At 38.0% G+C, this 27,999-nt stretch overlaps 1 protein-coding gene across 1 annotated transcript in view; it reads right to left on the minus strand.

The window, feature by feature from the left end:
* mid2 (midline 2) overlaps positions 1-12,827 on the minus strand; it is a 102,487-nt gene extending 89,660 nt beyond the window's left edge. Inside the window, 1 exon segment of the mRNA XM_032554838.1 lies at positions 12,503-12,827. The gene's annotated coding sequence lies outside the window, so the exon portion shown is untranslated.
* Between the last annotated feature and the right edge of the window lie 15,172 nt (positions 12,828-27,999).

Genomic DNA, 27,999 nt, shown 5'->3' on the forward strand with positions numbered 1-27,999 from the left:
CCGGTGACCCCCGAAGGATAAGGAGGTATAGACAAAGGATAGGTGGATGCTAAAACTGAATTAGTGAATAACAGGATGGTGGACATGATTAGGGTCTCACAGGTATTAATGTTTTGTATAAGAAATACCTCAATTTGCTATCTCTGCCCTAACCAAACATCACAGGGTTGTTTTTTTGGGGAACAGTTGTGTTTTTCTGAATTTTACCTCATCCACATAGTTTCCTAAATCTCTTTACACCAGCCACTGGTGTAAAGAGTTCAGTCTGTACAAACAGTCCAGTCTTCCAGGTTAGGGAAGCAAATGTTACACAACAAATAGAAATGATAACACAAATTAAAGACTTGTCAGAGTCATCTCGACTGAATCATCCACAATCTCAAAGCATACAGAAAGAGACACTAACCTCGTTTTGTGGATGACTGTCTTAATCTTACCTTCCCTTTTCACAGGAGACAGAGTGTGAACTGAGAAAAGAAATACATTATTTATCAAGTTAAATCCTGGATGAATGTTCCTATTCTGCTGGATGCTTTTGGTGTAAAACGCCTCAAGCTGCATGTTGTGTGGGACGTTCATGACCATAAGTAAAGGGACATATCTAGAAACCTACCCTATTTCATGTTGGGTCAATATCTGCACCATCTCTATCCAAAAAATCCATTTACCAGTTCAGCTTCAGTAGATGGTACCATTCATAAAGCATGAGGTGTTCATAAGGAGTTACTAGGCCATTCAGGTTATTCACTGTGGCCGGCTGTCCAGTAGGAAAAAAAAAGATATTAAAAATACAGAGGTAAAGCAAACAAACAGCAAAAAGAGGTCAAGAGAAATCGGCTACGAAATATAGATCACGCTCTGGGAAAGTGGAGTGGAAGAAAAGGTGGGAGACTTCGCCATCAGCGTGTCCCCAGGGAGGGGGTTCCTGTCCTCTATCTCACTCTGCAAAGTCAGAGCCTTTCTATTTATACAACGCTGTAATGTTTGGCATTTCCTTCAACGGGGGAGGTTATGGCCATTGTTTTCTTTGGCTGCTGTTCGATTGGCTCCATGTGCTGAAATGTCAGCAGCTTGTGGCTCTATTTGCTCCATTAGCTTTATTTATCAGTGAGAAAATATTGTTTGTTCTTTCTTATGATGGGAAATCTTGTCTGTGGTGAAGCAAAGAGTGGATTCAGGGATTTGGGCAAGAACCAATGAGCTCAAATAGGAATTTTATGAACTGAGCTACCCCCTCCATCTTTTGTAGGATGCTAATATACAACATGCTACAGGTTACAACACAACTATTACAGTATGTGACAGATCTGAGTTTGCTTATGGCATCTGCAGCAAACATAAAGCTGTAATGATGTGCAACATATAATAGTAAGCTAATCTGTAGTGCCAAGCAGTACCTCTTCATTTAAGCAGGAAAAAAACATTACTGTAGTAATGAGCCAATTCTTTATAAACCCAGAAAAAAAGGAAAACAAAAAGGTAATAAGGCAATTATGCTCTTTGCCAGGCAAAGTTTATGTATTTTTTGTTATTATTGAAACCCATTAGCATATAATAATTCTTACAAAGTAGTTCTAAAGGCTCTTAAAGGGCAACAAGGAGAGAAGACTTAGTTGCAGGAGAACATAAATGTGTAACATTGATAAACATTGATATAGAAGTCGAACAAGTGGAGGGATAAATTTAAGGATCATAGGCCAATTAAAAGGAAGAACAAACTGCCTCCTGGCTTCATTTGAGATCAATTCCTTTGATTTTGAAATAGTATTAGAGACCATCATTATGTTGTTTAAAGGGACAACTCCAACCAGACTTATGGGGTCTGGATCTGTACTTCTTTCTGTCCAGAAAATGCACAGATGTGTCACACATGGTTCTACTCAAGCTGAGAAAGCTTCAAAGCTATAAAGGTCACCATATGTGCCTTTTGCATGAACTATAGTCAGCTGAGCTTCAGCATTAGGACACAAAACAGACAGGAAAAATATTTCCAAAAGTCTGTTTTAGTTCAGAAACACTCTGAAAAGTGCTATGCAGTCCAAAAAGACTGAGATGATTAATTTATAAGAAGGCAACTAGGGAAGTTTCTATGCCTCTTTCACATTTTTGAGCTATTTCAACCACAAACTTGAATGTATTTTGTGTGATAGGGTTGTCCAAAGTAGAGAATATTTGTAAAGTAGAAGAAAAAGTATACATAATTTCCAAATGCTTAAAATAAAGTCTAAAACTTTGCTTTGCATTTGTGTTCAGTCTCCTAACAGTTTTACATATTTGGTGACTGAATTTTTCCTCAATCTTCTTTATGAAAAAAATAACTCAAGCTCAGTCAAATTAGATCGAAAGCAACAATGAACACCAATTTTAGATTTTGCACCTGATTCTAAATTGGATTTAGTTCTGGACATTGACTGGTCCATTTTAACATAGGAATAAGTGCTGATTAGCCACTCCTCTACTCTACTTTCAAGAGTTTGCAGCACCTAACAGTTTCTCACCATGTTAATGATGAGGTTTGATTCTCACAACTTAGTTGTGGATCACTGCAACTCCTCCAGAGTTTAGGTGAATGTAAGGATTGGACTATGCTCCATGAGATCTTCAGATCATGGGATATTGTTTAATGCTCTTCTACAAGTTTTTCCGTTTTTATGAAAACTTCGCTTCTCTTTGTTGAGTCAGTTTTAACTTTTTCCTTTATTTGTTGGATAATATTACTCACACTAAAAAATAATCTCAGACTAAGCAGCATTTTAAAAATGATAGGGATCAGATAGCTCTCCCGCAAGTGACAATGTAGGCCAAAGCTGTTCTTGCTGACCCACAACAACTTATAAATGATAATCACACGTTCCTGGGATCTGCTCAGAAATGCATGAGGAAAACATGCAATACAAAAAGGCAAATTTGTTAATTTGTCCCTTCAAGTGCCGGTCTTATCAGTAATTGAGAGCCCAATAGAAACTGTAGCATGGTATGCTGGTAAATCTTCTTAGAACAGCTGTATTTATACTGAGATTAACTTATAAGGTGTTGCATTTAAGTATTTTTCACACCACAAAACAGTATTCATTCAAAAGGAATGAATACTGAAGTTGGTAAAGTAAATATGCTGTACATATTGTGCAAAACAGTAAATGAAAGTCAATATAAAAAACAAATTTTGGTGGGCATAAAATCTCCAAAATATTCTGGGATACGTGGGAAAACAAACAAACAAACAAGCACACACATATTTAGTATTGTCGGTCTGGCCCTGCAACTGAGGTCAACACAAATCAATAGCTAGTTAGTTTAACAATAGCTGCCCAGCCTTGCCTGCATTTTAAAAATAGCTGTTCCCCGGGGCCGTGCAAAACCAAAGAGTATAATGGTGAAGGTCAACAATGCCTACTGCCTCATCAGTACTGACCTGAGGTGATCTAAAGACTTAAAACCCAAATAAACTCACTGCAGTCCAGCCACAGTAAGATAGATTTATTCTGTAACAGGCAGGTTCACCTGATTAGTTAAATTCACAATCCACCTTCATGGAAAAAGTGAAACATAGTTGAAGAACATCATACAGTATTTTAGCTGGTTAAATAAATAAAATATAACCTCCTCCAGGAATTATAAAACAACACAGAAGAGGATCTTATGAGAATATTAGAAATTTCAAACAAGCAAAATTCCTGCTGGTGCAAATGAGTCTATTTCAGCTCAACGCTGTTAAATGGATAAAAATTTGGTGCGACAGTGCTACAGGTTTTCTTTGTGCTTGGAAACCTTTATGAACACACTCTGCAATAATGCATAAAGCAAGGAAGAAATCGCATGCTCATTTAAAGTTATGCAAATTTAATAACCTTTTGGATGCATTATGAATTGAAATCCTCTATGAAACTAAAAACGCTCCAGAACACTGTTCTCTCATAAGACATGATGTCCGACTGCCCTCAGGTCACACAACTCTTCTGACCAGAACGTCATATTTTCACAAGAAGAAGAAGGTGTGGTACAACCAACAGAAAGGCCTCTGGGTATGGTATGAAAAACTTTATCCCTAACTCCTGGTGGACTGGAGCTGAGAAGTGTTTTTACTTTACTGGCTTCCACTGCTGCAGTCATGGGGAAACTAAAGTGTCCTGTATTGTCTTTATAGTCATGTAAAAAATAGGTGCACCCTAAATTCAGTAACTTCACTAACTACATTCGGCAGCAAAAAACTTGAGGTAGTTGTTTTCTCATGACTTTATCAGTCTCATGTTTCAGAGCAATCCTGGTCCAACCTTCTTTACGACATTGCTGGGGATAATTAAGTTTTGAAGGTCTTCAATGATCCATTTATCCATAGCTTTCCCGAGTCCCACCCCAGGATTTTAAAAAGGTAATGACAGCTTTTGACAGACTGCCCCAGGACAGCTGTATCTACAATCCAATAGCTTCCCACCGTCAATGTGCAAATGTGTGTGTGAAGGAGTGAATGACTATACGCAGTGTTAAACACATGATAAAGTTTTCACCATTTAATGCTCTGGACTTTGACTGAGCCAATGTAGCAGCTTGATTATTTACTTTTTCAGAAATGCTGAAAAAGTAAATAAGCAAGTCATTCTTTAGTAATTGACATTTCTTTGAATATAGTTGGCATCACAGCTGGTGTTTGTTTTTTGCAGAACATGTTTCTGTGCATCATGGCCAATTATCTCCACTTTGGTTTCATTTGCCTGAATTACATTTTTCTGGAGGTTTAGTGGCATAAGCAGATGCCAACTCTTCAAACCTAACTGCCTAACAATATTACCTTTAGAGAAAATATACTTTCTCAGAAAAGCTTCTTCAACCTTTCTCTACTGTACTGTTATGAAGATTTAACATGGTAAACAGAAATTGTAGAGCCTGGGATTGTTTTGCAATTTTCCTGAGCACTGACTTTGTGGTAAACCAGCTGGGATAACCAAACCCGAGAAGACTGCCAGCAGTCTCAAATTGTTTCCACCTATGAATAATTTTTAGAACAGATTATTGACTTCAGATAATTTGAATAGAAACTTATTATTCTTAGTAGTTGGACAACAATTACTTCTGTAAGGCTATAATGTCTCTTAAGCCACATCTACATGCTCCAGACCAGCAATCCACCAAGATTGTGTTTAAGGAGGTGATCATAATTCCACACTTTATTAAGGAGTTTAAATTATCACCATTTACTGCTACATTTCCCATCAAATATTATGGGAGCAAAGTCTGTGATTACTCTCTGCTCTAAATATGAAGCAGATGGGTAAAGTTGAACCCCAGGAAGCAGTGGCTCATATTTGCAAAATCTTTGATTAGGACACTACACTGTGTGTCTAGCAAAACAAAAACAAGGCTGTGAAATGATGGTGATGGGTGGTGAACACTGATTGTCTACCGCTGCTGCCTCAGCTTGCCTTAGGTGCTTGAATTTACAATGATTAGACTAAAAATCTCTGCTTGTTTTTTTAAGTTTTTTTTTCTCTGTTGGCAGAACAGACAGAGAGAGATGAATCTAGAAAAACAGAGAGAGAGGAGCTGGATGTAGCCAAGAGAAAACCAGACATAAGGTCAGAAGATGAAGAGAAAGTTTGTCATTATGTCAAAGTCACTTTTGTTACACTTACTTTGAAAACAATAATTTAACATAATGAAGTATATAGAAATAAGGTTGCTGAACACAGTCAGTGTTTTGGATATTATAAAGAAAAAGAAGCCCGATACAGGATAAAGAGGAGACAAAAAGAGTTGAATGGACTGAAAAGCAAGAAAGAAGGTGAGAAAAATCAACATAAAATTGTGGGAGCTACAATAACCTGGAACATGTTACTATTCATTTTTGAACATAAAAAAGACCCCACATCATGTCTACATACATATTCCTCATCATATTCAATTTGAAAATCTTTTTCACTGTGAAATAAAAATAACATTCATCTCTGCAATATTGATACAAGATGTGATTTGAGTAATGATGAGCCAGTAGCACTTTATTTCCAGGAACACTTTTGGCTTGTATGATACAATCTATTTCTAGGATTGCATGTTCTCTCCTAACAAGGGCCATAAATCAGCTTTGCTTCTGCCGTTTTCCCATTGTTGACAGTGAAGCCAGTTAAAACCTTGGAAGCTAAATTTTTGCTCTATTTATCCACAAAAGATCTACTAAGGATCCAGAGAGAGAAACGACTAAAGGTCAGATCAATAAGGAGGGTAAAAGAAGTGAATTAGATGTTGATGACCTTGTGCACAATGTTCGAATTGGAGCTTTGACCAGTTAAATACTGCAGAAAATACTATACTGCAACAGTAGTTTAATTCCACATTGTACCCCACAGTTTGTAAAACAAATAAATAAAATGAGAAAAGGAGAGACACGTGGGGAAAAATCTGAGTTGATGAAGCAACTGCAGGCCTTTGCACAGCAAATCAGTAAAAACAACTTTTTGTTTTAAATTTATTGCCTCGCTAAAATGATTTCTGCAGTAAAGTTGAACACTTACTCGAGGCTGAGACTGTTGTCCCAAGCCTGCACCATGAAAAGCTAAAAACGAACACCTTTGGACAAAACATAGTTTGATGTAAAAGAATTACATTCATATTTTATCACAGATCCTCTTTCAACTGGAATTATACAATGTGCCATGTGAATTTTCTTTTTTTGTAATTTATGACTGTAAAATTATGGTAAAATAAAGTGCTATGATTTAATATTGCATGTTACTGACATAGTAAAGGCTGCTGAAAAGACAAAAAAAAAAAAAACATGCCATATCCTCTCTGTGGTGAGGGAAGATTATAGGAAACAAAGGAAAATTTGAAGATTTGAAAATAAAATATATTTTCTATTTTTAGAAAATATATTTCTTTTTAAAAAACTACTTCAACCATTCAAAAGATAACAAACAAATGTTTATTGATAAGAATAAAGCACGTCTGTATAATAAGGGAAAGCTTTTTGATAAATATACTTGTTGGACAGAGAAACTGGTGCTCCATTGTTCTACTTTACCATCTCAGAAGTAACACTCAATATTCATTAGTCATCAGGGGGATTTTTTATGCAGAATTGCTTTAAAATTGAGGTTCAAAAGTTTGAAATTGTCAGATAAAAGTAAAAGAAACAATCTGATCTGCACTGAAGAAAAGTAGAAATCTTTTGAGTGGAAAACTTGTGGAACTTTTGAGACCCAATTTTGAACTCTGAATCACAAGATTACTCTTTGTCCTTTTAGATGCAACCAGTGGGAAGAAAAACAAGGCCCTCAAAGTTCCACAGCTTAACTATCAAAGATGCCCTCTGTGGGTACATTTAACAGAGCAGTATTTAAAAAACACTAAGAATGTCACAGATTTAGAAAAATTTGCAGCTACAATGGATAAAAATCCCTCTGATGAAAAAAAATTAAAGAATCTGTCTCGTTTTAACAATCATTTACTTCCTTTACACTTTCAACCAAAAAGGGAAAGACTAAACTTCCCATTCACCAAAGAAAGATTTAATTTAAGACAAAAATGCAAATGAGACTGGTTTTAGAGTGCTGGGATGTTTGGTGCAGTGCTTAATAACTTCCTAATGCATGCAGTGAGCCCCCTATAACTCTAGTGGTCCAGAAATGCCCCTTGATATGGACGTTCACTGCACTGAGTACAATGAAAGTATCAGAACAGAAATATGTGGCCGTCTACCGCATCGTATATCTCCATGCTGCGTGGGTTTGAACTCCCACAGCTATCCCCTTGATCAGTGCTTCAGATTGAAACCATGTCCTTTATTGAATGAATTTGGAGTTTTCCTTTTTTTCTTTTCAGAATTTACTACAGCCAGCTTTCCATCATAGAATGTGCAACTTCTCCTCAATATACAGTTTAGACAATTAATTTTGTTTCTTAAATGAATCTGGCTTTTAATCATTTGGATGGTGTAAAGTGATCATCTGATGTGTACAACTAGGGTGCAAACATATTCCTTTACTCATCTTTGAAGTCGAGTTTGACACTTTCCATTTAATGCAAATGGCTGGTGATTGGAGGCAGACGATAAATGGATCAATCATCCAGGTCACTGGCAAGATTGAAACCCACAAATGTGATCTTTTTACAAACCATGCGAAGTGCAATCAAGGTGCCCTGACAAAAGCTTCAGTGTGGATGTGCACTAAGGGTAGTGGACTCATCTTAGTCGGTGCTGGGTAGAATTATAGAATTTTAGCAAGCTATTTTGTTTGACATGTTGAGGCATGTCTGTGGTTTATACTGGCTGTGAGAGAGTGTATTTAACCAGATAACAGGAAGGCATAACGGGAGTACAGCAAAGCTGCTGATCTTCATCCTCTGTCGGTGTTGGAAAAAGATAATTTTGGAAATGTTGGCAGCATTTGGGAATCTCGGAGATACAATAGTGATTATTTTTTCTAGAGAAGGTACATGGAGACATCTGTTTTTGCAGCTCTAGAAACAGCTAAAATAAGATGATAGTTTACCAGTTGAAGGCCTAAACTCAATCACTTTGGGGTTTTATAAAGAACAGTCACACCCTATTTGACAGTCACTGCTTTCTCACACAGAAACGTTAAAATGCTTGCACTCTCAATAGGAAGTTTGGCCACCTAGTTTAAAAAAAATACATAAATAAATTAGGGCTGTGTGGCTAATATAAAACAGACAAAAAGATTTTTAATCTTGTTGTCAAGATTGAGTTTTACCTCAACACTTTAAAACCATCAATTTCCCAGGCTGATTTTGTTTTTAAATCCCTATTTTTCTGATTTTATATTCCATATATACTGTATATGTGTGTATAAAGAATAACACAAAGGGGAAAACATTTTTTTGAAACGGTCAAAAGTCTTTTAACGGACCCGTGCCAGCTGACTGAGACTGACTGAGATGATTTAGTAGACCTGCTGAGAAGAATTAGTGGAATATCTCCTTTCTAAATTTGTTGCACAAAGCTGGAATAATGTCACTAATGGCAAGGCGTGGAGCAGAGGGCAATGATTTAAAACCACAAGGAGTTTGAATGCATAACTTCTACTGGTATGTGCCTTGACTGCATAAAACTGTCCACCCACACAGATTAACTGTATTTGGGTCCCAGTTGCTCCTGCCGTGATGTTTGAATATTATGTTGTAAAGATATTACTGGAAGCTATCAGAATGGCCACCTGAAAGTTTCCTCCATGTAAAGGGGAAGATTTTTGGGGGAAGGACGTTTTAATGTCAGATGGAATTAGAGATCAGACTCACGTTATATCTGAAATCAAGATGAAAAAGGTCTTGTCAGAGAAAATGTGGCCTAACTTGAATTAATTAATGTAGATGACAGAATTTTCCTTCAGATTTAGTGTGCAAGGACATTTGAGGACATAATTACGTGTGAAAAAGACAACTTGATTTATGATCTGACAGAAACCTGAAAACAGAATGCCAAACTACGATACATGCCATAAATTATTTAACAGAACAAAGAGGGAAATCAGAGATATTTTTGACAGCCGACATTGTGAAGAGTAAGGACGTACTGCTTTGAAACTGACTTTTCACTACCTCATTATTTTCTGATCCTTTGTTATAGAAATGTACAAAGACGTCAGCTGGGTACAGGGATCGGCCTATCTTTTGTTTGATTGACTATGACCAATAATCAGCTGCCCTCTCTCTTGAAAATCTGATCTTTGTTCAGTGAGCACATAAAATGTAAGAGCTACCAGACTATGATGAACAGAAACACTTTTCACTCAGTTACTGAGAAGAAGAAGAAGAATAAAAAGACTTGTTAAATGGAAATTGTATTTTGTTCCACATGTTGAGACATGTGGGTCAATCAGACCAAAAGAAATCAAAAGAGAAAAAGATGTCCAGCAGATAACAGGAAGGTTGAACATAAAGTTTAATTGCTCTGTTTTATATTTTTGAGGTTCTAAGCTAAGCTTGTCATCGTAGATATTCAATTTTGAAATGATGGGAGCCTACTGGAAATCTGATCAATAAGTTGCTACTTTCTCTTACACTACACAAAGAGTTTTTTTTAACAATAAACACCATAGATCACTAACATAAGATACAAATATGTCAACACCAAAACAGTTTGTTTTGAGTTTTTCTAAAACAGGATTTAGTGACAAATCAGGGAAAGAAGATTAGGCATTGCGAAAGATTTTCTTTTAATTTCATATATTCGAGATCTTAAAGAGATCAGTAGGTCATGATTCACTTTTTATTCTGAGTGAATATATGAGCATTAATGTACAGAAGGAAAAACCAAATAGGTTGTTTTTAAAACTATTACAATTCTATAGAGGAAAGCGTGACTATACCTTGGGGCTCTAACAGGAAACAACACCCACTTTTCCTTAGGGTAAAGAGAGAGATGGATAGAATGAGACAGGAGAGAGGAAGGGAGGAGGAGCGGAAAGGGACCACAGGAAACAAGCCTATAGATAGAAAGACGGTCAGTAAAGCGAATGTATGGCATTTGAAGGTTTAAGCAGCAGCCTGGAGCATCGATTCTGCTCTTGTCTCTTTGAGATGGGAGCATCCGTGAGTGTGCTGATGTGTAATCAGTCTGATGAGATGTGTTGTGTAATGGTATGAGACAGTAAGCTTCCAGACCTTCAGAAAAACAGAAGTAGGGAAAGTACTTAAGCTGGTGTAGAAATGCACTGATAGTGGTTTTCCCAGCCGATACCAAAACTCAGGTTTTACACTGCAATTTGATACGCCAGTTCCGATTTAAATTTAATCTGATTTTTTATCTTAAGAACTAAATATACATCAGGTTCTTTGACAGAGATAGTGTTAACACCGACCAGAGAGGCTCCAGCCAATCTCTGGTTGACTGACTGTGGTGCATCTTCGTCCCAGTGTACTGACAAAGCATACACTAGGATGACTGGGTTTGTATCTTAGTTCATCTTTAGCACATTGTGCTCAAACAGGTGCCACAGACACAATTAGAAAGAGAAAATGGATGAGTTATTGATTCAGAAAAAGGTGGCTGCCAACGAAAAGCCAGACATTTTACAAGGCCAACATTATCAAATAACATGAGAGGTTAATGCTTCCCGCCGTGCAGCACATACAAAGGGACTCAAAGCAGCATGAATAGCAATAGTGCTCCCTCACACCATCAGCTGAGCTCAGCAGGATTAGCAGAGCTCAGCTGAGTTTTATGTTTGGCATTCAGCACAAGCCACAGATAAATTATAGGTGACACCTCAACACCTCTATGACAACTTTGTGCATTTTATCACAATTTGACACAACCTTAATTTTGGGGAAGCATAGCTCACTTCACTGTTGCAGAGAAGGTATTGCAGAAGTTTTCTTATTTCTATAACAACAGCATCATGCTGTGGATTTGCTTTTCTACACTAGTTGAAGATAAGTAGAGTTTATGGGAAGGTTGTTGAAATTGAATACATGGTAATTCTGGGAGAAAACATGGTAGAGATGCCAAAAAGATGGGCAGAGGTTCACTTTCCTGCAGGACAATGACTAAAAATGTACAGCCATGGCCCAGTCAAAGTCCAGAACTAAATCTAACTGAGAATCTGTGTTGTTTTCTATGCAGCCTGGCTGAACTTCAGATGGTCTGCAAAGAAGGAGCAAAATATCTGTCTGCAGCATAGTCAAGACATGCAGAGCATGTAGAACAACACTCCAAAAAACGTGTCGCTCTGATTGAAGCAAATGGAAGTTCTCACAAAGAACTTCTCAATCATGCAGTACTTTGTGTTGATCTATCCCACCAAATGTAAATAAAATCAACTGAAGTTGTGGATGTAACTTGTAGCAAGTTAAGGGAAATGAAAGTTAAGTGAAATTAAAACTTTTGCAAACCACTTTAGATTTGACTTAAAAAAATCAGGATTCTGTGTTAATCATTTTGGTTTAGCAACTCAGAAAAAAATGTGTTAAATCATATATTAGAACAAGGATGGCAGTAACACAGTTGTAGTATGTTGGCATTTAAGAAGCAGACAGATAACGCATTAATTGTCATTGAGATATAAGAACCCGACAAAAAGACCAGCTGTCAACAGTTCAGCCAATCGATCCTCACCGGCTTTTGTGCGTCTTTTTATGTCACTGTCATCACCAAAACGAGTGGGATCCGACAATTGCGCACTTTGATAAACTATTACATAAACAGCAAACATCTCAATTTAAATGTTATTATTTTCAATTATTTTCTAAAATAAAAGGGGAAACAATCAGTCATTTAAGTTTCATCAGTAATTACCAGCAGCCTACCTCAGACATGATCGTACGCTTTCGACTAGAGTCCACTCACAAGAAAAGCATAAAGCCAGACGCGTCAAGTTAAAGAAAAATCCCCGCTGACAGTGGGAAAAAATAACCACCGGCTCCCGTTTCTATTCCCGGGCGTCTCTCCGCCTGCGTGTGTGCGAGCGCAGCCACAGAGCTGAGCCTCACTTCACACCAAGACCGAGTCAGACACCTCCAAGGGACGAGGGGAGGGGTTTCAGACACCTACCAGCTTTACGTGCCCGACGCTCTGTTCCTGTGACATCTTGGAAGTATCCCGGTATGATTTAGGGAGAAAAAAAAATACAGAACTCGGTTAAAGAGCTAGTCTGGGTACCGCAAATGACTCATTTCCTTCTGCTGGAGACCCCGCGTAAAGAACTCCAAAACGACAGCCCCCGGAGCGCTCCGTCTGTCGGCCAGACTCAGAGCAAGTCAGCTGCGCCGCTCCGCCGGCGAAAGCTCCCAGGCAAAGCGAAATGTTCAACTTTGGAAAAAACGAGAGAGGGAAAGAGAGCAAGAGGAGGAAGGGAGGGAGGCGGACAATCACAGGAAAAGCGGCTCCTCCTACCCTCTCAATACAAAACGCAGAAGCAAGCAGATACAAGGTTTCAGCGCGCCCCGCCTGAACTGCGGAGCACAAAGTGTTAACGCCTAGTTAACTCACTGAATGTGTGCTTTAGCAGCAGACTGCGGGTCACAGTTTGAAGTGGATTTATTTAAAGAATTTCGAGGAGTCAGACAGTGAGGTCACATAGGGTTAATTCACCTTCATGGAGCTGTTTTCCACTAAGGATGACAAATGCGGCCACATTTTCGTTTTCCACTTTCTTATTTTGGAAAATGATGTAACCCTGAGCAATAAATGCAGATTTCTAATTAAACATCATAGACTTTTCATTATTATTTAGTAAAGCAGGAAACTAGAGAAATTAGGGCCTTAAATCCTAAATGGCCCAGGGACATCAGTTAAAATATTCATAGATCTAGACTTAAGCAGATATTTCATAATAACAGCAACATAAAGCTTTAATTCTATCACCCATCCTTGTGATGGATGTGGAAGGGACAGGATGCACGACATTTCTACATATAACAATAAAATCGGAGAAATTTGTTGTGCATTTGTACACAGTCCCATTTACTGTGATGCCCCTGAATAAAATCCAGTTGCCACCAGAAGTCATCTAATTAGTACAAAGAATCCAGCTGTGTGAAACAGAGTTTACATCTTTAGATGTTCTGTGAAACAAAGAACATCATGAAGACCAAGCAACACAGCAGACAAGTCAGGGATGAAGCTCTGGAAATGTTTAAAGCACATTAAACAAAATCCCAGCTTGTGAACATCTTACAGAGAATTGTACAGTCCATTTTCTGAAAATGGAAGGAGTATTGAACAACACAAAGGCAAAACTGTTCCCATGAACTGACAGACTTGGACAATGGAATTAGTAAAACAACAAAAATGCCTGTGGTTACTCTGGAGAAGCTGGGTGGTTCAACTGAAATGTTTCAAAAAGAAAGTTTTTGTTGAAGGAAAGCCATGAGATGGCCCATTTAGCAGTGGTGGGTGTTGACAGGATGCTTTACATCAGCAGAGGAAGGGAAGCAGCTCAGAGTGGATAGGAAGATAGAATTTGATATTCACGGATGCTTTCTATTTTATCAGGCTAAGCAAAACAACAGCAACAAAAAAATTTCTCTTCTCTTTGTAGTACTAAAAAATCTTTAGTCCTACAAAGCTATGGCTCAGAGGGATGAAATACAATTGCAGGTCACACATTTAGGATTTTTAATTGCACAAAATTTTGAAAACCACTTATACCTTTCCATACTCTTTTTTGCTATGTGCTACTTTGTATTGGTCCATCATCAAACATTCAGTTTGTGTTTGACAGAACATGGAGAAAGTTCAGGAGGTATAAACACTTTTGAAAAAGGACTATATCCCAGGGCTTTCTTTGAACTTTGTTCTTCTGATCAGCTGTTGATGTTTGTTCTGCCACTTGAACATGTGTGTGTTTAATTGGAAACAATGCAGGGGTTAAGAGGCAGACTGGCCCGGAAAGTTGCTGCCGTTTGCCTGTCGTGACCTGCACCTGTCTGACCTGTAACAGCTTGGCACGTATTTCTTTTTTGTGTGCGTCGTCTGATGCTTTGTTGCTGCTTTTGCAGTGAGGTCACCCTTTCAAAATAAACACAGGCACAATATAATATACCTTCAATAGTGCAGACATCACTTATTATTTTACCATGAACATAAAACTATTGTATTGAAAAATGTGTCAGGAAAATAGTCACGTACCAGTGTTTCAACAGCAGCAACGTGAATAGAGCCATTGGTGCAAGGTCTGATTAATTAAGCAGTGTTACTTGCTGACTAGGACAGAGGTTAGACTCAGATTTCTGCTTCTACAACACAACAGGGAGAGCTGAACAGTGCCAGACAAGGTGTGTCCTTACAAGCAGGTGTGTCCTCAGACTATCAACAAGATGTAACCATACAAGGTGTCTGGGGGCCCGCTCACAACCTTTAAGTTCACAACTCGCCATATTTGCCCATCTGTCTAACTTCAAAGTCTCTGGAAACACATTTTTAAGACAATAAAACCTGCTTTTTGTCCTCCATATGCAAAACATCGCGTGTGAACAATTAGCTGAACAGCTGTGCGATGAGTTGACCGTATCAGGTTATTTCTGTTTGCTTGGCTCTTTTGTTACATATATTAAAGAGCTGTAGTCGTGCTACCAGACAAACAGGTTGACAAAAACTTCAGTCCGATCAGATAAGAAAAGTTACGCACTGCTTTGTGAATCCAAGAGACTGACTAAAATTTCCACTTAACCAGAAGATCAGCAACTTTAAGACTTTTGTTGTGATAAAACACAGAGCTGAGACTGTACCTTATCTTGTTCTTCACCTTCCTATTTAAGCTGTCTTTGTAAGTGAAGTTATAAAAACAACATGCTGCACTGAGTACACAGTAAGACCAAGTTGTGAGTGAATATTGTGTCTATTCCCGGCAGGAGGTATTTTGAGTTTTAATAGGTCTTTTACCCTTTGAGTCTGAAAGAACGCCTGGCTGATTGACTGTGCAAACTAAGCCTGAATTCAGCCCGAGGCCCCCACCAGTGCTGTCTTCACTTGCTGACCACATGGACATCTGAGTTTTCTGAGCCAGGCAGTGAATAGCACTGAGCAGAAGCTTTTATCATCCGGCACTCTAAATGAACTTGGTGTTTTGTGGGTTGGCGAGCACTAATGTATGTTTACTCACCGTGTTTTCAAAGCACCTCCTTTCTTTACCGCAGCGATAGGTCACAGGATTGCTATTGACATTTTGTTTGAAGCCAGTTTCTTTTTTAATCTCTCTCTTTTTCATTCTGAGCCACTGAGACTCACTTCCAATTATGCTGTAACACCCGTGTGATTACAGCAACCATATTAGCAAATATACGACTGATAGCAATGGATTACAGTTTTAAGATTCTCACTAACAAAGAAACCTTTTGGCTTGGGCAGACTGGAAATGTATGCAGAGAAAGTTGGCAGATATTGTACTACTTCACTTGACTCATGCTGAGCTTACTCATGGCAATGATAAAGCAGATTCGTTTGTCACCTTTAGGGATATAGCAGTACAGCCAGTTTATGAGACAAAACAAGACATGATATTGGGCTTAAAAGGGCAAAACTACGACTACCAATGGTTTGCCTTAACAAATGAAAAGTGTTTTAAAGAATCTATAATCAGTGCAGAATAATTTATTCTATATTTGACCAGACTATATGGATTCTGTGCTTGTCTATGTTGGTCCTGAAGGTAAATCGTAGTTAATATGAACTTTTGTGTTATCACAATCTTAAAGTGGGTTTTAACCCTTCTCTGTTCAGTCAAGAAAATCAAGTTCAGGTTTGACCAAAGTATTTTAGATTTTGAATTGAAGATGATCAAATCCTGGCTAGACTCCTTGAAAACTTGTGCTGTAGGTTTTTACTTTTAGCAGTGATACAAAGATAGAATGTAGATGCTAATCTCAGTTTTGGTAGCACTGGTTACCTTCCTGCTGTGGCACATTCTCTTTGTAATGAAAAGTCAGCTTGTCCACATTTCTAGTTTGAGATTGAGAGTTGTTTGGCAGAGCTTTGCATCAAATATTGCTGCCACACATCAAAATCAAAAGTTGCAAGTCTAAACTTAGATCTCACGTAACTACTATCAAACGTAGCATGTTACAACCTTTATTAATGAGTGCGTTCTTTTACTGGTTGAATTCCTAAAACAAAGAGACGTACATTAGCCTTTTTAGTTCATACTTAGATAATCTACATGCATTTAATATGCTTCACAATCAACTGAAAAGTCCCAACATGGAATGAAGGATTGAAGGCAATCCACATTATGCTCCTGATTCACCTCTGGAGGTAGTCATAAATTCATAATCACTATAAACTGTGACATGATAACATGATATCACGGAACGAGTGTCATATAGTACAAAGCAATAGATCCAGTAGCTGCAGCACCAGGAAGTTTGCTGATCCACCCAGAGCAGTGACATCATCATCCAGCGTAAGAAACATGTCGATTAGCAGAATTTGAAGCAGATAAGACACGCTGAGGTTGATACACAACAACTTGCCTAGTATTTAAAGAACTTCATGCAGGCCCACTTTGAGAGTAGGTTTGCATGAAGATTGAGACAACGAGCTCAGGACTCGAGAAAATCCTGCACATTAGATGAATGCTGCATATGTTAGGTCACGCCCCACAAAAATCCACAAAAATGCCTGGATGATAAGAAAGCTTTTTTGTAGAACTATAATCCAAAAGGGTCCATTGTCATAACTCCGTTTTGCTATTAGTGATTAACAGAATTAGGAAATCTCACTGGTTGGTCAACTTGCTACTAAAATGAGGTTAAGTCAGACAACAATGAATACCCAAAACTGCTGCCTCAAAAATATTAGTTTTTACTGTTTTTGCTTCTAATACGGAATAACCAAGTGTTGTCAGTCAGCACAACAATCAGGCTTTACTAGAGAAAATAAAGAATTTTTCCCTTTCTTACATCAGAATAGAGTCTCAAACATAAATATAGATGTCAAGATTAATGTACATACCTTCCTCCTGGAGGTTTTAATACAAGTTTCCACTGATACTGCGGTTACATAGTGCAAATCAAGACAATTAGAAAAGCAATATTGTGATGTCTTATTAATAAGATCTATATCGATGATCACCAGACCTGGAATGATATTTAAGTTGTGCAGTACTGTTTGAGCTTTGATGCACCACTTTTCCAAGTTTTATTGCAATATTTACATTTACTGACAAATCCTATGAAGCTTATAACTTATACATGAGGCACATATCTCCATCATGCACAAGTGACAGCAAGGAGGGTGTGTGTGTGTGGAGGGTGGGGGGAATGTTCAGTCTCTTGTCCATCAACAATAATAATTGTGTGCAGGGGAAAAGAAGGAACTCCATCTGACTAACGAAACATTTTTAATCAACAACAGAAGTGAATATATGCCTGTGATATCTGCACAAGTTCACAGAAGCAGCTCATGTTTGATGGTATTTATATAAGAGGCTCTTTTAGCTAACATTGGCATTAGGAAAAGAGTGATGAATTCATATGAAGGACGAAGGATAAGTGACAGAATGAGGACAAGCTGAAGGAGTGAGGCTGCTGTTGACAGTAAACCCGTTGGACGACGGAGACTTGGCCTCGCCATTGTGGTGCTGTGGCCCAGGCATTGGGGCAAAGCACATATCAAATTACCATCAGCTTAACAACACTTCTCTAAGTGTGTGTGTATGTGAGGGGGTGTTCAAGCTCACCACATACACAAACACACACAGAAAAAAAAATGTTCATGGACGTCAACATACATGTTGCCATGAAAAATGACCAGTACCATCAAACAGCGTGAGTCCAGAGGATATGCATCAGCTCCTCTCTTTCCTTTTTCCTCTCCCAAAGCCCACTGCTCATCAGAGACTCATTGTACTCGTCTGTCTGTGTGCTGCAAAATGAGGTGATCAAGAAAAACACTCAGAAAAAAAACTCCTTAGTTTGCTTTTGAGCACTGAAATCTTTAGGAGCCGAAACCTTAAAGCAGGTGTCTATTGTGGTGGTTTACAAATGCTTTGGAGGCATTTGACCATTAAAGGTTTTGCATTACACTTGGTGTTTAAGCCTCAGATTCACCTGCCGGGCCACAGACACACTTCTGTGAATGTCTTGCATGGCCTTCCACTCTGTGGGAGGCCATTGCTTCTAAATATTTCACAGTTAGTATTTAACTGTTTAACTGTGAATGTTTAACTGTGAAATATTTAGAGGTGAGTAAATTTCATCACTGCACTTATTGCACAGGTGGAATCCTGTGCAATAAGGATATGATACCATGTTGGAGTTTTATTTTATACTCATGTGGCTATTGAAGTGTCTAAAACATCTGAATGCACTGGTTTGGAAGCATGACATATTGTGGTAGTATAGTGGAAATTTAACACATCATATTTGTTTACAGTTGATGTGAAACACTATAGTGGAACATTTTTATCAATTTCTGTGGTTAACAGAGGCATCAGCATTCTAACAACAGATTTGTTATCCCATATTAAATTAAAAGAGGTATCTTTGCACCTTCTTATTTGCTATTTAAAATTGTGAAAGTATAAACAGATCAATAAAAACTGAGAAAGCGTATAAAACGAGTAGCTAAAAACAGATTTCCATTAGTCTCGCTAAGTCTCACCAACAAAGGCTGCAAATACTTTGTTTGCAACAGCAATCAAAGCAGAAAATACACATGTAGAAATCTTTTCAAGTGAAAATGAGGAGTTTTTGAATGATGGCATTCTGACATTAATGGTACAGCGAGAGGAGGATTTACCCATAGAAAACAATAATTAACTGCACAGATTGCAGTCTGTGGTTTTGTGTGCTGTACTGTTGTTAGAAAGTGGGAAAGGTTGCAGTTAATGAACACAGACATGCAGCCTCAAGTAGAAAAAGCTGAATCCATTAATTTTTGCATATCTCGCACTTACTCTAGCATGCACATCAAATAGATTTAGACAGATTTAGATTAGAGCTGCAGTGGGGACTGGGGTCAGATCTGATTGATACAGAAAGATTAGATGTGATCTGTCAGAGAATTAAGACCAAGAGACTGGAGTCTGATCAAAAAAATCCATGTTCAATGAATGGCAACAGCTGCATGAACACGTGTTGTCAACAGAGACAGTGACTCGACTTTCTTATCACAGTTGCATTGCCTTCTTCACCCTTTGGCTCAACACCAAGACAGCTTGGAGCCGAAAAAGACAGACTACTTGTGGAGATATACGGCAAACTCTGAGGACTGATGGCTGCTGCTGCCAATGGAGAGAGAAGCACATTCTTTATGGGGTCATTTGGATGGATATCCCACTGACCCATGCTCTGTGCTGTCATTTGTCATTCGCCACAATACAAATAACAGACAAATCTGTACAGAAACATGCATGAAGGAAAAAGAAGAATAATTAGAAGCAAACTATGTTCTGATAAAAAGATCACATTTAGTGAATCGAAGGCTTGGTATCAATTTAAGAGAAACATTTTTGCTATTTCATGGAAAGTTCATAGAGAGATTTAATAACACTGCATTTCTTTAAAAGTCAAGATGTCAACAAGTTGCCTTGGTGTCCCATTTCTAACAGTAGCAACATGCTTTGGTCACAATATCACTATGCAAAATATTACATACTTCTGCAGACCAAATCGCATATCAATTCATAGAAAATCTGCACAACTTTCTCCATTTAATTAATGTAATTCAAATATTGTGGTCATGTTAACTGTGTAGCATCTGTTCAATGATGGAGAATGCCAAAAGCAGAACATTACATCTGCGGGGACATTGCTACAATAGGGCTACAGAATTTAATGTTTTACAAACAATTTTTCAAATGAAGTCGCTTTTGTCTTATTTCAGGCTGGGTGTTGAAGTTAGCAGCACAACACTTTCAATATGAAGCTTGCTTTATCACTACATTGAAAAAAAATGAAAGAAAATAATCAGGATGGATATTAAAGGGTGGAAAGGTCAAACAAATTGTGGAGATTAAAACTGAGAGGTTGAACAGCTCATTTTTGACTTTGGAAAGAGAAATGTTTCACTGCTAGCAAATCTGTATTAGTCACTGAATTACTTTCTTTCAAACATAATTAGATCTAAGGTTATATTGGTAGTTATTAAAAAAACAGACTTTAAACACTGCAAAAAAAAAAAATGAGTCTAAAGCCAGAAAAGTATTATATTATAAATTATTGACAATTTGCTACAACATTTTTAGTGAACTGATACCACAAGAATAGTTGCTGGATTAATAATCTAAAATATATTAAAATATACTAAAATATCTTAGATGTCGCTAAGAGTTAATTGTTTTTCTCAAAAAAGGAAAATATAAGAAATAACACAAAGTTCTTTGTCTAGTATCACAGAGGATGACATTTGCACATTTTCAGTATCAGACAGAATTTATTACTGAAAATATTTCATGAACACAGACAGTTAGGAAATTCCACCAGAAATTAGAAAGTAAGACAATTACTTTCTAATTGGAAATAAAAAAACATAATCTATGTGTAATAATTCCTGGACCCAAAAAGCTACTATTAGTTGTTTCAGTTTTTCCAGAACAGTTCAAATACGTTCAAATTGTATTAGTCAGGCATTTTGGTACATTTGAGCTTCTAACAGGTTTCTGTGTCCCGATTTGTGCAGCTGTTGCTAAACTTTCTCCAGCAAGTCTTTGAAAGACATGATGTTAAGTTTCCACTAGGACTGGCTGCTTTGTGGTCAGTTACAGATATGGTATATTATGCAGACTGTGTTGCTCACATTTCCCAGACATGGCGCATGTTGTTTATGATTACAGACATTTGAAATCATCCCTTATCTCAGTCACAGTGGATCAATACAGCCCCCGCTGCTGGGCGCATTTCATTTCTCCCACGGTATAAACCTTATGCATCCTCTGAAAGATTGCCTGCTCAAACCGATAAGTCAGTACATTGGACTGGCTGTAGTCTCAATGACATTTTCTTTCTATTTGGATAGCTCCACTGGGCAAAATCTAAGCGGCCTGCCGGTTCTCAGACTGGTAAATCACAAGAAGGGCAGGAATCACTGAGGGTACTTTTGATCACAGATCACTGACATGATAATCAGTTTCTGCATATAGATCAGAGGCAATGGAGAGGAAATTAAAGTCTCGCTGGTTTTACAGCATATGCTATTACTGATTACTGTTTAACAAAGCTTGCACATCCTGTTGCAGAAGGCAGGTCACTGAGGTAGGAGAGAGGACGAAAGCGAGGGGAAGAATGAAGACAGAAAAAGCAAAAAGGAAGAGGAGGGATATAGAGAAATATGGGTCAGACAGAGAAAGACAGTGAGAGCTCAATGTAAATGAGAACCTGTAAACATGTACAGACTAATCTCATTATCCCTCCTCCATCCTCCTGGGCCTGTGATCAGATGCCCGATTAAAGCAGGAGATGAAAGAAGAGAGGTAGAGATGGAGATGGAGGTAAGAGTGAGGGAAAGGAAATATAGGACGCCAGAGGTAGATGATAGTCAAATTGAGAGGAAATAAGTAGCAAGTGAGAAACAATGTGCAAGAAAATTCAGTGTATAGTACATGTTATCTGAGCAGTTCATTTATGTGAGCAAAGGCACTGCAGTGCACTGAAGGAGCAATAAGTTAAAATAAGCAGAAGCTTAAGCTTGCTGTAGAGATGGCATTACATAAAAAAGGCAATGCCAACTCTAGATTACAACTTAATATTTATAATCATAAACAGAAGGTATTGAAATTTATGCATGTAAATTATATCATTCTTTAGATTGGAAGTTCAATAGGCTGCAAAATTTATAAGAAAAGTGATGCCAATAAAAGGATATGAAAACTAAAATAAGGCTCATTAATCTCCATTGGCTGAATGAATCTCTCATTTTTTCAGTCTCATATTTCCTGGTTTAGAAGTAAAAGGTTTATATATTTCCCCTTTTTCTTAACCCTTCAGTGGTGTTCTGCTTACGTGAACCAGGTTCCATGTTTACTGGCTGAAAAACATGACAAGAAATTGAGTTTTTAGTTTGAGATTGGCTTAGCTTCGTTTTATGATACTTCTGCAAGAGCATGTCAAGCAACATATTGCTGAAAGCACTCAATAGATCCATGTGTGCAGATATTAATAAAATTGTGTTCAGGTCAGCTGGACTCCAGGGCAATAAAAGTGTGGGAGTTGTAAGTGAGACCATGGTTTGGCAAAAGCAAAGCTAAATGGCTTGCTGTTGTGAGCTATAACTGTTTATAAGGATTCATATTACACAGATTGATGATACCTACAGTAAAGATACATTTTAATGTATTTATTTGAATTACATGTGGTAGAAGCATAATTGTAAAGTGGAATCAATACTGAGTCATGCTTTTCTTTTTGTCCGAATGAAAATGTGAAGAGTGCGACATGTCAATGCTCTATACGTGCACCTTTAATTCACATATAGTGAATCGTCATTTGACCTTTATACATCTTGAAACAAGGCTTCTTTTTTTTCCAAGTTCCCCTGTGCAAAGTGGCTTAGGCTCTGCATTGAGAGCTCCTGAGAATCTTACCACAAAATTTTCTCACTGGGTAAAGGATGAGTTTTGACTGCTGGAAGGAGAACCCGCTTCTGACAAGTTTTCTTCCAGGTCTCCCTGTTATTTAGCTCCATCCATGTTCCCATCCACTTACTCTAGATTTCCTAATCCTGCTGAGGAAAACACCCCCACAGCATGATGCTGCCATCACCATGTTTCACAGTGGAAATGGTGTGTGTGGTGGAAATTCCATATTGGCCTCATTTGACCGTAGCACTTTGCTACAGATGTTTACCATGCACTCTTGTGTTGACTAGATACTCATTATGAGTATGTGACTTCCTGATCATTTACACCAGATTATTTGGGAGTTTCAAAGTCAAGAGAACTGAATACAAGTGCTGGCTAAAAGAAATTAAACCATGTATGCTTCCCCATTAGATTGCTGAAAAACACAAGAAAAATACATATCAGAAAAATGGCATCTCCCTCAGGCACCAGTCTGTTTATACCTATGGTACACATACTTTGCACACTGCAAAAGAGAGGGAAAGAGTGAACTGATTGCTGGCATGAATGGATAGCTCTGCTTCTCTTTCTTTTCTCTCTCTAGAAGACAGAGACAGAGTTGGAGAAGATGCAAGTTGTTTTCTGTTAAAGCAGCAGCTGGTAGACAGATATGTTTTAGTTCTAACAGAAAGATATTTCTTTTTAATAAGCAAGAAGCTGACAGCCAAATTAAACCAAGTTTTACAGGTAGTGCAGTGCCATTTCACACTTGACATATTTCCCGCTGCTGTTAGACCAGACAGCATGAAATAGGTACTAAAGGTGTAGTCATAACACTGCCTGTGGCTGCCTCTAATAGAGGACTGTTAACATGCTGTTACAATAACAGTAGCCACAGGAAATAAAAGCCACAATCCAGGTGATGGAAAAAAAAATATCTTAAATATTTTTCCTGTGGACTGTTCAACTTTTTTTCCTTACACTTTGAATTTTTGACGTCACTGACTTTTATTCCAAAAAAAAAAAAAAAACATTCATTGCCCAATCCATCTTATCCTTTTCTGGTTTTTTTTCCTGATGATTCTGGTTTCTTGTCTTCACAGTTTATCGTCACCTCATCTCAAGTCCCCTTCTCTACTTCCACATCGCGTGTCCCGTCCCCCCTCTGCTCATGTCAGAGCAACAGCAGAGCTCTTCATCAGGCAGATGTCAGGCATCTGTCACAGTCCAGGCCAGTCTTGGCATGATTGATTTTTGGCCCACCTGCGTCTCTCGTAATGACCAACTGTCAGTTGTTTTACTGCCTGCCCTCTCTATATTCTGCTGGCTGCAGCATCTAGGAGTTAAATCTCTTAGCTCAGACCTACAGTGCATTATTCCGCTTGTCTTCCAATAAAATTTATGTGGATATAATGCAGAACCTTCCCAGTCTCCCCTGTAATCTCTGCTGAGATTACCTTTGAGTATGGATGTTTCAGGCCAGCAAATAATTTTAAACAAGTGCAAATTTTTTTTGTAATAAAGTTGTTCAAGGATTTGAGTCTACTTGGAAAAAGAAGCTGATATCTCAGTTTTTGAGAAGATTTTAAACCAACTGAGAATCTGCACCCTCAAAATGAAAAAATATGAAAGTACTGACATGATATGTTTCCTGAGTGGTAAGATTATTTCATCTTCAGCTGAAAGATTTGTGCTTTCTATTGATTATGAAAAGGCAAAGTCAGAGCTTATCCCAAAACAACTAATAAACAAATGGAGATAGAATGCTTCATAACAAAAATATAAAGCATATTGAATATACACACTTCCATGCCAAACGTATTACTTTATTTGTTTTAAAATATAAACATCTTGTCAATCAGGGACTGCTGTGTCACAAACAAGGTGCACCTCTGATCCTTCTATAAATAACTATTGACAGCTCCTGGCCAGATATATGTATATATATTATTCTCCATTTATAATAGTTCTTAAAGGGAAATCAGAATCACCTAAGATTGTTACATCATATGAACATCTTACAAAAACCAGAAAAGAGACATCATCACACATCTCTGGCTTATATTTTTCTTATTCCTTGAAATAGCATCCTTTGCATTTGGAAGTTTTTCTTTCTAATTTGCTGTATCTGGAGCCTAAAGAGACATGTTTATTCTCTCAGTGAAAACATAAAAGTAGATTTTTTAAAAATAACATTAAATATTAATGTTTTCTGTCTCCCATCATATTGTTGTTGAACTATTGTGGCATCCAAGTTGTTCTCTTCTTGCTACCCCCCAAAGACAGCAGTAATGCTTCTGGGCTGTCTATGTGGGTAAAGATACGATGATTATGGAATGAAACATAACTGGGTTAAGACTTTTCTATGGTGCATGTAAGTTCTTGTCATCATATAAGTATTTCACAATTGCACAATTAGCTGTGATTTGTTTTGCTTCTTCCAGTCTTAATTATGTTCAGTTATCCTATAAAAAAAAACTAAAGCCCTCAAAAGCAAGGATAATGTAAATGCACAAATAAAAGCAATAAGAAAAGTTCACTTGTTTCTGTGCATGATCCTCAAAATGTACAAGGATGTATAGGTTTACAAATGTTAGTATCAGAGTACGTTAAAGTTATAAGAAATCATAGAAAGAGCAATGACATTAATTTAGGGCTAACATGAGCTGTAACAGGGTGATCATGTTAATGCCTGTTTTGCAATGAATTGTGGCCTTTGTTCTACTTACATTTCTAGTAACTTGAGAATCAGTCCATGTCAACTTGATACGGGGTTATGTTCCAGTTGAAAGAAGGAATTTTTAAAAGAAAGCTTACCTACAAACAATTTAAAGATTGAAACCACATGAGCACATTCATCCTGACATGACTGGACACTAAAAGTGGAGCCTTAAGGGAGAAAGTTTGATGGATTTTTTTTCAGGGCATACAATGTTCTTTACCTGAACTCAATCCTTTGCCTGAGTCCAAGACATTTGATGATTTACCCATGCCAAGAACATGTCCAAAACCTCCTTTATGTCCCTCAGCAGCCGTCACACTGAGTAAGAGGAGCTTCAAACTGGAAGCAGAGTGAATGAAGAGGCACGGCGTCTCCCTCAGCTGCGCTCACCTGGATGTCAAGCCTCTTTGATGAGATGCTGTTCTAGGGCAAGATACAACTTTACATTTGAAGAAGGGGCAAGACTCTATTGTCTATTGCTGTTTGTGTCTTGCAACCTTTACTCCAATCTTTGTCTTTCCCCATTCCTTCTCCTTCTCCTGCCCTGTTTTCATTCTATCTGCCTGATGTGGGCTACAGGCTGTCCAAGGAGAGCTGAGATGCAGCAGAAGGCATCTTTGAAACAGAGATCTAGCAGCAAACCTTTCATTTATAGTGTTGCACCTGGCCAACGAAGGCTTCAGGGTAGTTCTGCTGTCAGGAGGTATTTCACCAGAGATTGGACAAAAAAGTAGAGAAAGGAAATAAAAATGCAAAAAACAAGAAAGCGAAAGGAGGAAAAAAAAGTTTCTTCAGTATTAATAACCCATTTCACTATAACTATTTCACCTATACTTTCACTGAGCCCTGAAAGGGAGACATAAACAGCGATAAATAAAGACATCAGAGGAAAAACAGGCAGAAATGAGCGGAGGAAAGCAAAAGGTGGAGCAGAGTGATAAAAGGACACAAGTCTCAAAGTAGAATGAAGCCTCTTGGAAAGTCATCTCCAAGGCAAAAACACAGAAACGTGTTGAGAAATTGGCTGATTAATTATCAGATAAATAAAAGTACAATCCATACAGCATCAGTGAGCCACCAGGTAGCATAAGCAACAACACTCATCAGTGTGAAAGTTGTAACTGAGGAAACATGTATAAAAACAAGGTATATGTATATATACAGTAGCTATGCATGTCTAAATAGGCAAGGTTCTACTAAAATATAGTGACAGTATCAAGATTAACAAATGTGAGTTAGAGTGCTGCATCCCTTTTCAAATGCTGTGTGACTTTTGGTGGGTAGAATATGACACATTTTTGCCAGTATGACACAAGGAAACAGGTTTTTCTACCACTTAACCAACGAGGTTTGTGCGTTCTTCGTGGCATCATGACAGAGGATAAACGTTTAAATACAGAGTACACAGAAGAGAGCATGACAAAAGCAAAGGAAGAGAAAAGCCCAGACTATAATCCACCTTTTGGTGAGAGACTTAGAGAGTAAAAGGTTGCAGTAAAAACAATGCGCTGGCCCTCAGCATCTGTATAGAAACTAATTGCCTTATTTAATGAAGTGTCTTGTTATGTTAAGTGTTGCTGCTGATTGACAAAGTTTTCAACATTCCAAACTCGCTTACGCTTTTCTGAGACATTTAGTCACACATTGTGGGCAGTACAACCCATAATCAACAGTATTCATCTCTGCACTATGACAAAGTATAGGACCTCATTATAGCAATTTCTGTTCATTCAGAATCTTGATTTTGTTTTTTATACCCCAATATTGCAATTGTTATCTCAGCATGGCAGCGGTTGACCTCTTACATCTCCTGTGGATTAAAGCTTTTGTGACGGGTAAAATATTAAAGGTGAACGAGTCAATTAAAGTGACTCGAGTCGTGCGTGACAATAAGATAGACATTGTGTGTATGCATTTGAGAATTAATGGCTTTTAAAATCTTCCCACCACCCCTTTTTAAAATAATTGACACGTTTTCTCTCGTAAAGAACATAATAACTCAAAAGTGCCCCATTGACAGCTGCTGTCTATAGCCGTGAAGGACTGTTAGCTTGATAAATGGATAGTCCCTGAGCTGTCTACCTGGTCCTGCACGGGGCATTCAGGCAGCAACGCTGCCAGGCAGGTCTGTCCTTAGTCCTAAATGCCATGTCTGGGAACTCAGACAAGGATTATTACCGAGTCAGACCGTTAAAGGCTGACAAAATGCTGTTTACTTTAGGCACAGCTCGCATTTTCCACTGTCTACATCAAATGGGAGAAAATGGGAACTTGTCTGTGCAGTGAGCAGGTATTTGAACTAAAACGTTTTCTACAGAAGCCATCTGTGGA

This window comes from Xiphophorus hellerii, chromosome 23 (assembly GCF_003331165.1).
Source record: "Xiphophorus hellerii strain 12219 chromosome 23, Xiphophorus_hellerii-4.1, whole genome shotgun sequence".
Classification (NCBI taxonomy): domain Eukaryota; kingdom Metazoa; phylum Chordata; class Actinopteri; order Cyprinodontiformes; family Poeciliidae; genus Xiphophorus; species Xiphophorus hellerii.